The sequence below is a fragment of the Gekko japonicus genome, unplaced genomic scaffold (assembly GCF_001447785.1).
Source record: "Gekko japonicus isolate JY-2015 unplaced genomic scaffold, Gekko_japonicus_V1.1 scaffold601, whole genome shotgun sequence".
Taxonomy (NCBI): Eukaryota; Metazoa; Chordata; class Lepidosauria; order Squamata; family Gekkonidae; genus Gekko; species Gekko japonicus.
The window spans coordinates 1,127,333-1,138,681 of record NW_015169793.1 but is presented as its reverse complement, the minus strand read 5'-3'; the positions used below and the strand labels follow the sequence as shown (position 1 = coordinate 1,138,681).

General features: G+C 40.2%; 1 long non-coding RNA gene across 1 annotated transcript in view; it reads right to left on the bottom strand.

The window, feature by feature from the left end:
• The window catches only part of LOC107115345, a 184,435-nt gene that overhangs the window by 102,296 nt on the left and 70,790 nt on the right, over window positions 1-11,349 (bottom strand). The window contains exon 2 of the long non-coding RNA XR_001482671.1: window positions 10,010-10,084. This is a non-coding gene — a long non-coding RNA (uncharacterized LOC107115345). The remainder of the gene's footprint in view (window positions 1-10,009; window positions 10,085-11,349) is intronic.

Here is an 11,349-nt window from a genome sequence, read left to right as displayed (position 1 = left end):
CCCCCCCCAGCTTTTGTAAGCAGCAAGGAGACAAGTGGCCATCTGCCTGGGAACCCTCCAGCAAAAATGGTTCCCAAGAGCTTGAGGCAAGCTGAAGGGAAAACAAGCATCTGAGGATTACATCAGCTAGCAGCACCAGTTATTAGAAGCCAGCAACAGTTAGAGGCATCTAGCTGGTGAGCGGCAGAGGTGGGATTGGGGCACATGTGTGCCCAAAGATGCAGGGGATTGGTGGCTGAGGATGAGAAGCCTGCCCTCTGGGCAATGGCAGTTAACTGAGAATTCTCGATGATCAAGGGCAAGATAACAAAGCAATTTCCCCATCAAACTCATTATAGAGCAGCAGAAAAGTCACTTTTGGATTCCACACCATGTGTTAATTCTGAGAAAGAATATGCCTTCTCTTATAAAATGCACTCAGAAGCATCAACTCTCTCAGTGTTGTCAAAGTGCATATATTTGTGCACAATGATTGAAAAATAACTTAAATAAGTTAAAAGATATTTTAGCAGAGATTCATACAATGATGTTTAAGAGTCAAGATGCAAGCTAGTGAGTTTGTGAAATGGTGTTTTGTTTCACCATTTATTCAGACACCAACATGCTGAGCTACCGTGTAGTTTCAGAAGAAGGGTAAAAGAGCAGGGGTGAGGTAAAATGTAGCCATGGGGACTCTACATATGATTGAGTCACTGGACATATGATACTGTACAAAATGCATTTGTATTTCAGTATGTTTTCTTTAAATTGAGAAAAATGAAGGAGATAAAATACCAAAGGAACTGTCAGAGCTATCATCTGTGTAATTCACACTAACTGTAAGGGAGAAAGTTATAGGATAATTTTTGGCTCAGCAAACTGGGGCGAATGTGGCAGAAATCTAATAGGACAAAACAACAGACGGAAAACTGTCAGGAGGAATAATAGGTTATGACTGAGTTATCTGGCAGCAGATAACAGAAGCATCATAATTTACTTTATTTACTTAAAACCAAAGGTCACTGCATAAACAGTACTATAATTCCAACTCAGAAGAGGAAGTATGATAAACCCATACAACACATAAGAAAACCAGGGTTCCTACTATGGGCAGAAGACCTCCCACCGGCAACCCGCTCTTGTTGCCACCACTCAGAGAGGCGATGGGAGAAAAACTAACCAAAAGATGCTGTTCAGCTGACTGCATGACATCACTTCTGGGGAAACCCAGAAGTGATTTCACACCACTCCAAGAATTGATGGGAACTCTATAGTAAAACTGATGGCTCTCTCCATGTCCCTACCTCCTTGGACTTCTACCAGTTGCCAGGCCATGTCTGCAACCGTAATGAAAACTCTCATATGGACAAACAACTTACACAGTTTGTATGCAACTCAGATGCTAAATAACAGCTGCTTTGAGGATCTGGAGGTCCTAAGAAAGCCCCTCTCCCCTCTTCTCCAAATCTAAGAACTTTATAGAGAGGACTGGAAAGAATATAGTGAGCTATTGGCATAATTAAATTATCACTAGAAACACAAGAGATTGTTTAATAGGGACACCATCTACCACTTGAGTAGGTCACACCATTTCTGAAAACTGCCTCATAAAAGCTTTTCTCCATTGAAAAAAATACATATAACCTCAGAAAGATATTAAGGCCCACCTTAATAAAATTTAACTAAGATAAAATGTGCCTGTCCTCAGTATTTTCCATAGAATATTTTCTGCCTTTAAGCAATGAATTGGCACTCTCAAACATCTATGCAAATAGGACATAAACGAGAATTAGCACTTTACAGTGCTTGGTCCAAACACAAGGAATTGATTTTTCCTTATAACACTTTAGGATACTGTGACACTCCTGTAATTTCTGTGCAGCCAATACAATGAGCAGCAGCTTATGCACTTAAATTTTGATGCAAGAGAAACCTCTGGTCATAATATGGTGTCTGGGGTATCACGATGCCTTGAATCCCTATGAGAAAGGCGGACTATAAATAACATTAATTTAAAAATACAGGTATGGTTTTGAATTATTTGAAAGTTATTCAAAACATTTTGACTGCATATTGCAGCCTGTTAGATCGCGCTAACAAAGGATCGGAGAATGATTTCAGCTCAGTGATTCAGCTTTATTTGAAGTAGCAAGCAAACACTCAAACGCATTCCAAAACTAGAACAAGAAAACATTGGGAGCTATGCTCCTTTTAAACATTACCGGACTAATATAGCCACGCCTATTTACATTTAACAACCAATGAGATTGATGAGTTAAAGACCAATGGGAGTCTTTCCCTCGCAGGGAATAGTATAGTTCTGATTGGTCGCTGTTACAGAGCGACCAATAGGAAGTCCGTTCAGAGGAGCCCTAAGCTTGGCTCTAAGCTTAACATGGGAGTTCAATGAGGTGATTCATGTAATTGTTTCAATACATTACACAGCCCAACATAATATTTCCTGATTCCAATATTTCACTTCTGATAGATATCAGAAATATCCACAATGGTGTCAGAAGGCCTTTCTGCTCTGCAGCTTGCAAGAAGAAAGGAGAATGCCCCACCTTAGCCATGGAGGAGACAGGGCATGCTTTCTCCCTCTCAGCTCCTGCCAGGGCTGCCAAGAGCCAGGGCTGCTGAGAGCCACTACAGGCCCCTGGACAAAGGTTCTACCTGATAGACCTATCCTCTATGTCTTATGTACTAAAAATGCAACTGGATGTGACAGTGGCAGGTCTTACAGATCCTGCAGATAAAATGGAGGCAGAAGGATCTATTGAGTGTAGCATGGGGGGGAGGGGCTTATGAACCCTTTCTTGCCTGTGCATTTCTACACAGATCCACTTTTTAAGCTGAATTTCTCCTGATTGGGGGTGGGGAGAAAATACAGATGGGGATGGCAAAGCTCACATGCACAGGGATTTTGTGACCAACACAATTTTGCATGCAGGTCTACCATCAGTATGTTTAGTTGGGCGGGCCCTCAAAACATCTGAGAACTAGATGGTAGATGGCAACACTGCACTATAAGCTGACTTTTAAGGTGAGTCTGACCACTCAGATGGTAGGTTTGGGGTTGGGTCTAAGTAATTAACAGTCACAGCTTTGAAAGCAATAGCAAAAACGAAAAGACAATACAGCATTCCACTGTTGCTTTTAAATGTACAGGTGCTGCAGAGTAACCAGAATTATTTCCAGGGCTGTTGACTTTTATCTTCCTTCATTTGTTCCCTGTTGGCTTGAGTTGCATTGCTTGACAAGCAAGCATCAAAGCTGCAAGGAAATTATTTCAGTTTGGACAGCTGATGCAGCTGTGGAGGGAAGGGGGGCTGATTCCTCTAAAGAAGCCTTCATAGGCCTGTGATTAGGTGGCTGGAAAGGCTGCGATGATTCTTGCACAAAAATTACTTGTTATATGCCAGCCAAAAAGAAGGGAGAGGGAGTTATGTGTTATCATGGGCCAGTTAACAGCAAGAATCAAAAAATCAGGCAGTAAGAATGTGATGCTTATAAATTCTGTCACACAATGTGGTCCGATAACATCCACCCCCAATACATGGCAATAGGTTCACTGAATACCTTGAAAAATCCTCCCATTGTTCACAAACTCAACATTTTGAAATGAGGTCTAAAAATTATGTGCTGCTCTGGAATACAAATGCTCCTTTAATCAACAGAGGCAGCTGTGACCATACAAGCCCCACCCCTGTGGTTATTAAAAGGTAGAACAGATCTAGATCGGTTTTTCTGGCAAAGTTCCACATTACATTGTTTCAGATCCTCTTTAAACAAGCAATACAGCCCTTTTGTAGTCAGAAAACCTTCGGGCCAGTCCTAAGATAGAAAAGATGGGACTTTAAACACACAGTTTTTATTCTTTTCAGCATTTGTGTTTTCTTTGTTTTCTTTGATCCTTGAGTTGGAGGGGGGAAGTGAAAAAATGCACCTTATTGTTTCAGCAACATCCTAGAGTTAATCACTTTATAAACAATTTCAATTTCCTTCCCTTCTCAAAAGTATATTTGTGCACAGAAAGGGATGCAGCACAAGTTTAAATAAAAAACTTCAGAACAACAAAGCACTGTTTACATAAAGGAGACTGTTTTACTGTAGCCAATTATTAGCACACAGAAATAACAGTGTTTTCAATTAATCTTACTGTGATCATCTTCAAAATTCCTTAGCCAAATTTATCTTTTGTGTGTGTGTGTGTGTGTGTGTGTGTGTGTGTGTGTGTGTGTGTGTGTGTGAAGGAAATCTAGCTCGGCTTTTTACAAATTAGAAGTTCACAATAGTGCACCATGTTATTAAATGGGCATATTTCATCATTGTGCCTGGAGCAGCTCCACTCACCATCTTGTGCAATTCTATTTGTTGCTTCTGCTGCTAGGCCTCACCCAGGAAACAGATCAGACAGAGATCAATGGATTTACCAAATCAAACTGGAAACCAAGAGCATATTTTAAAACTCTAGTATTACTGTCTTTATGCAAGTGCCCATACCTTGCATTCAGTGTGCTGAACTTCAAAGCCTTCTCTTGTGTGTGGCAGCCAAGGCAGCAGGTATGGACACCAGCACCTCCTCCCACATGCCTCCTTTGAGCTGTGAGGCAGCAGGAAGACGTCTAGTGAACCACCAATTTAAGCATGTGCGCCCCCCCCCCCCCATGTTGAGAGCTAGGGGAGCAGGAGGTTGGTCCTTTGGACCTGGATTTCAGCAGCCTCATGCAGGCCTGCTATGAAGGAAAGAGATTTATCCATCCTCCTTTACATCACAACTATTTCATAATGAAATCCATCTAGTTGGAGGTTGTATATATCTGCTGTACAATGACAGGGAACATTAAAGACGGCTGACCATAAGCGAAAAGAAAAGGAAATAACAGAGGAGGAAGAATTGGTCTTCTCAGGCCTTTTCGAGTAGGGGTAAGAGGAACACTCCTTACCAGAAAGGAAGACTAAGGTTTTTCCCCCCACATGTGCCATCAAGAAAAAAAAGGGGGGGCCATCTTAAATTTCTGTACAACTTACAGTTATGTACTGTAATAAAAACAACCTGTTGTGAATAACCTTTTTAAAGGGAGATCATTTGGCATTCAGAATAGCCTTCCTTTCAGATAAAAATGTTGTGTTTGTGACATATGTAAACCTGGCTTCTTGCCATTCCCTCACACTCCTTCCATTTCCCCTTGCATGTTGAGTACAGCTGAAATGTGTAAACTTTTGTTCAAGCATGCATCCATCTGGACAAATTAAAATTTTGTTTGTTCCCCACAAACCAGGATTCTAAAACACAGTTCAATCCTGATTTGAAACTGAAACAAGTCCACACAGGAACACACATATGAAGCTATCTTAATCAGACTATCAGTTCATCAAACTCAGTATTGTCTTCTCAGGCTGCAGTCAGACAGGCAGTTTGGCCCGATATAGTTGTTCTTCCCAAATGGATTAAATGAGCTCGGTCACACAGCCACATCTGTCAGCCGTTCCCCAGTAATGCTCACCATGTCATACGACGAGCTGTAAACAGAGTAAATAGCCACCACATAACATGTGGTGCTTTCAGTTCCCCGCACATTCATTGTGCACGGCTAGATGTCTGAACAAAGTGGACTGCAAACAAAACAGATTGGCAGTCTGAACCTGCAGATCCATTTCCACCACTGGGTTTTTTTTTTTTAAGTTTCTGCATAAGCACATATACACACCCACACACCTGCATTTGTTGAAAAACGACTAGGCAGCACGCTCCGTGGCTGAGGTGGAACACTGATGCGGATGCCTGACCATGGAACGGCCACGTGGGTGACCCACAGCAGGGTAAGCTGTCAGGTTGGTATGCCCCGCAGCACTTCAAAGCGGTACAGTTAGAGGTGGCAACATAATGCTCCAAGCTGCCAGTCTGTCCAAAACCTCAGAGTGGCAGTAGCTCTCCACAGCCTTACACAGGAGTCTTTCACATCGCTTACAGCCTGGTCTTTTAAAACTGGAGATGCTCTTCCACTGTGCCACAGTACCTCCCCAAGAATTAAAAGATGTTGATTGTGCTAGGAGAACATTAGAGAGCCAGTTTGGTGTAGTGGTTAAGTGCGCAGACTCTAATCTGGGAGAACCGGGTTTGATTCCCCACTCCTCCGCTTGCACCTGCTGGATGACCTTGGGCAAGCCATAGTTCTGATAAGAGCTGTCCTTGATAAAGAGCATTTTCTGTCAGAGCTCTCTCAGCCCCACCTACCTCACAGGGTGTCTGTTGTGGGGAGGGGAAGGGAAAGGAGTTTGTAAGCCACTCTGAGACTCCTTTGGGTAGTGAAGGGTGGGGTATGTATCCAATATCCTCCTCCTCCTCTTCTTCTTTGAAATACCAAGAATTATGACTGATCCACAGTGTTAATTAGTTCTGACTTTCAGGAATAGAAGAGGTAATATTCTTGTCCAGGGCTCTATGGTCTTCTTTGATCATAGGTAGAAAGCAAGAGGATAGTATGTACAGTTGTAAAGTATATTGTCAGTTGTGTGGAAGTATGGTGGTTATCAGATTTATATTTTTTTTAAACCTCGCTTCCGTTTTCTTTCAATAAATGGGTTTCTTAAATAGTACATTTTTCAATTTTAACAGGCTAATTTAAAAAACGGTTTAGTTACACAGCTGTGTTCCTCACATATCCTAAAAGCAACCCACTCTCTGCCTAACTATGACACAGCTGCATTCTCTCCCTGACTCTCCCAGCACACATACAAAAATCACAAATGAAAAGGAGCATACCATGGGTTTGGAATACAAAGGCGCTTTCCCTCCCCTTAATTAACTTGGTTCATTTGTTGGGATCCGTTTAGCCAATCTAATTATTTTGATTCCAATTTCCAGCCTTATCAGGAGCGCAGTGGTGCAAGAAATAAAAATGCCTGTCTTCGCCATATGTGGTGATCTAAAAGCTAACTGCTTCTCATTTGCTGAGCCATCACTGCATGGCCCAGGGGCCCTGTCAAAATACAATTTACACTCAGTCTTCTGGAGCTAGCTTGAGAGGGTTTTCCCCATGTACCAAGGCTGAGCATTTCATATGTCATTTCAGATACGCTACTGCTTGTTGCATCATCTGTCATACCACAGCAAATTCAAGCAAGGAGCAGTGTGCTAGTGGAAAGAGGAATTTAAATGCCTCCAATGTTTTTATTTTAAAAGGGGGAAAGTATCAGACTGCTTTATTTAACACACTTTTGAAACCTCTCAAGCTCTGGAAGGGCTCTAACATTGGAGCTAATTTTGGCATTCCCACAAAAGCAGCAATTGGGCAGAAGTTAATTTCACACAGGAAAAGTCCAGTGCAAATTTAGCCTGCCAGCTGTCACTTAGTCCCCATATCTACTGGTCTCATACATCACATAATTAAGCTCAATCTTTTGTTCCATGCACTGTCACACATACATTGTGTACAAAACTACCTATTGCCCGCAGGATAGTCAGGGATCAAAGTGGCTAAATTTTGGGTAATGATTTCAACTAATTTAGTCTTTCTTCATCAAAATGAGGCCAGAGGGGTGGGTCCTATCGTCCCTTCCGCTGAAGCCTTCTGTGCCTCCTCCAGGGATCAGTAAACCTCCAGGAACAGGAACATGAGGCAGTCCGCTGTAGAAAGAGGGAAATCACCAAAAGTTGCCCTTCCACTTTCCTGCAAGCAGAAGTTACTTCTGCTGATGAAAATGGAGAATTGAATGCAATTTTAAAAAATCAGAAGATAAAAGGAATAATAATAATTATTATTATAGTAGTAGTTGTTGTTGTTACTCTTATTACCCTAAGTTCTACAGTGACTGCAAACAGAGCAATTTGCATTCTAGTGCAACTGTTGTGGGCTTTTATTTCTTATTATTATTATAAATATCACATGTTTGGCAAGCTGTCTGGCCTCCCTTAGGATGATGAATGTGGCAACAAACAATTTGCTGTATCTTTAGAGAAATGGTCAATTCAATTACATTACGCCAGAAGCTCTATTCCTCTTTGCCAAATGTCTTTGCTGTATCCTGCTGCAGACAGCCCATTTGTATTCCAGCACAGTAGGACACTTGTTTTATTGACGCATACAGCTCTACTTAGGTACTATCAACAGAACACAATTTCAGTTTTCTAGCTCTACATTCCTTTTCCTACCTGCCTACTCTCCCTCTCTTCCACTGGTAATTAGGATTTTCGGTATTACTGTCTCTAACGAGTATGCGTTACTAATTATGTGCCTGAAACCCAGCAGCTATCAACTATGACAACAAAATACATTAGTGTCCAATTACAGATTTTTTTTTTTGGCGGCAGCGGTTTCCATTTTAGAGGATTTAACCATTGCACTTAAAGTGAAGCCTCAGATTCTCCCCTTGAGAGCATGCCACTAATTGCTTCTGTTTTGCCAGCTATTGCTAGAGCTGGTTTTGCTCAAAAGGATCAGTAAAGATGCTTTCTAAATATCAAGGAGCAAGAAAACACACAGAGACAGACAGAAACAATGCACCAAGAGCCCTGTCAGTAATCAGCCTCTTTTAAATATACTTTCTCTTTCTCTTCCATTCCCTTCCTCCCCTTTCTCCAACATTTAGTCAAGGAATACCACTTCAGCAACTCATTAACCACAGTCTCCTTTTTAATTTACTCAGTCAGTGAGAAAACAGCACCTGCTCTCTACTACAAAGCTTCCCTCTGTGCAAAAAGGATAACAAACATTGTGTGTCAACAGCATTTGACTGGAACCAAGCAAGACCCAGAGAAATATAAACCTTATCAATTTATCATAGCCATGGCATCATCATAAAGGGAACCGTCTAGCCTCCAGAAATCACTTAAGACATCCAACTTCTAAACGAGCTTGTAAAACTATATATTGTTATTTGAAAAACAACATCTACTTCCAAAGCCTTCACCAGTGGCCATAATCAATTATCACATTTATGACCTTGTAAAACAGTGGAGTCTATATATCTACACACCAAGGCCAAACATGGTGCTGGCTTCCCCCCCAAAAAAAGATCCAACTACTTATCCCTTCATTCTAATAAATTGTTAACCTGAGTTGCAAGCTTTCACCGGTTTAATTGAAAGAATAATCAGCTATAGCATTAGCTAATTAATTGAGAGGTCCAAATGTAATACTTCCCTCACACAACTAACCAAACTGGAAACCAGTAAGCCAAGCTTTTGCCAAACAGAATTAAACCATCTCAATCTTATATTCAATTACCTGGAAACAAACCACCATCAATTCTGCAAGATTTACTTCCAGGATTAGACTGCTCAAGTAATAAATGTCACATTTAACCTAAGTAGCCAGGAACATGGCCGTTTGTTTTGAATCCAAGGGATAACAGACACCACTCTATAAATTGCACAGTAGCACAATACGAGGTAGGAGCTGAACAGTGCAATGGTATGCAGACTTACTCTACTCTAAGCATATTAATTTCAACTGGCATACACTGGTTTAATTTCGCAAAGGATTGCATTGTTAGTTTTACAGGAATTGCACTATATTATTCTAGGGTAATCCCAGCAACAGGGATAACATACTTAGTCCTACAAGAAAGTTATTCTTCCTTGAATTTTACTTCACTACCTAAGTCTTACAATTCCATAGTTTCATACAAAGATTTTTCTTTTGGACCAACTGGGCCCAAGTAACATTGGGACACATGAATAACACCAGTGTCCATCCATCATGGATCTATCATGATTGTAATTAATACCATTCACACACCTACCAATGTTGACAGAGACCACAAAGTGAGACATATCAATTACACTGTTGCCTACTCCAAGTAAAACATGGAGGATTGTGATTTCCTATTTCACTGATAAATCGGCAGCAAATGTTTAAGAGCCCACTTTTATGGAGATCCCCCCAACTCTACCATTCTGAATACCATTCTCTAGGCTAGGAGAGTCAACCCAATAAACGATATACTGTTTTAATTTACATTGCTTTCACCTTATCATGCCCATTTTAGTTATGTAAAAGGAATATAATTTCAACAATGTACTTACTCTGGAAAGGAATGCTGCCAAATTTCCAGATTCTTCCAATTTCCACTTCAGGCCAGTTTTCTAATTTTAGATATCCTGGCAAAAGAAATAAGGGGGAGAGCAGTTTTTGAAGACTATATATATATTGAAGACTATATATATATTGGTTGAGGTGGCGGACATCATATTAGATCAGGGGGGCCCTCCCCGCCCTATGAGGTACAGATGTTTTTATGTATTGACTGGTAGGAATTTGGACACTTGCTAACAACTACTTGGTAAACAAATTTTATTTTCTCAGGAATACAACATATAAAACATTTCATTCTATCAATTGTCTACCCCATTCCCAGTTCCTCCCCTCCCTCCAATGGCTTCCCACAATGCTTCCACCCCTGCTCCAAATTACTTCATATCATCAACAATATCAGTTTTTCATCATTACAATCTAAAGATAACATCGTTTGACTTAATATTGATCTAAACATATTAAGTTTTGTTTCACATCCCAGTTCTTTTCCAGATAAATTTTAAAATCATTCCATTCTCCAAAAAACTCATCGTCTTCTTTGTTATTCAGTTTTTTTGTAATCTTATCCATTTGTGCCATGAACAGAACTTTTTGTATCCATTCTTCAACCTCTGGTACCTTTTCTGTCTTCCAAAACTGAGCATAAATCATTCTCGCTGTCACTATCAGGTACCAGAGTAAAGTTTTTTTAGTCGTATTGACTTCTTCCATTTTGAGTCCCAAAAGCAGAATTTCCGGTGCTTTTTTAAAAGAACATTTCAGTATTTTTTGCATTTCATTGTGGACTTTTGTCCAAAAGTCTACAGCTTTCTCACAAGTCCACCACATATGATAAAATGAGCCCTCATGCCTCTTACATTTCCAGCATTTGTTTGACATATTTTGATTCATATTTGCAATCTTCTTAGGTGTCATGTACCACCTATACATCATCTTATAACAATTTTCTTTAACATTAGTACATGTCGAGATCTTAATAGAGTTTTTCCACAAATATTCCCAAGTTTCCATATCTACTTCCTTATTCATATTAATAGCCCATTTTAACATTTGTTCTTTAACAGTTTCATCTTCAGTATACCATTTTAACAACACCTTATACATTTTAGAAATATTTTTTCCTCCTCCACTCTCCCATACCTTTTCAATTTCATTTTTTTCCTCTCTAAAACCATAGTTTTTTTTGTCAGATCTAAAAAGATCATAAATCTGCATATATTTCAACCACTCATATTCATATTCAATTTCATTCTGCTTTTTCATTACCCACTCTGTTCCCTCTTTTTTAATTAAATCTCTATATGGCAACCAGTCTCTACCTCGCTGTCTT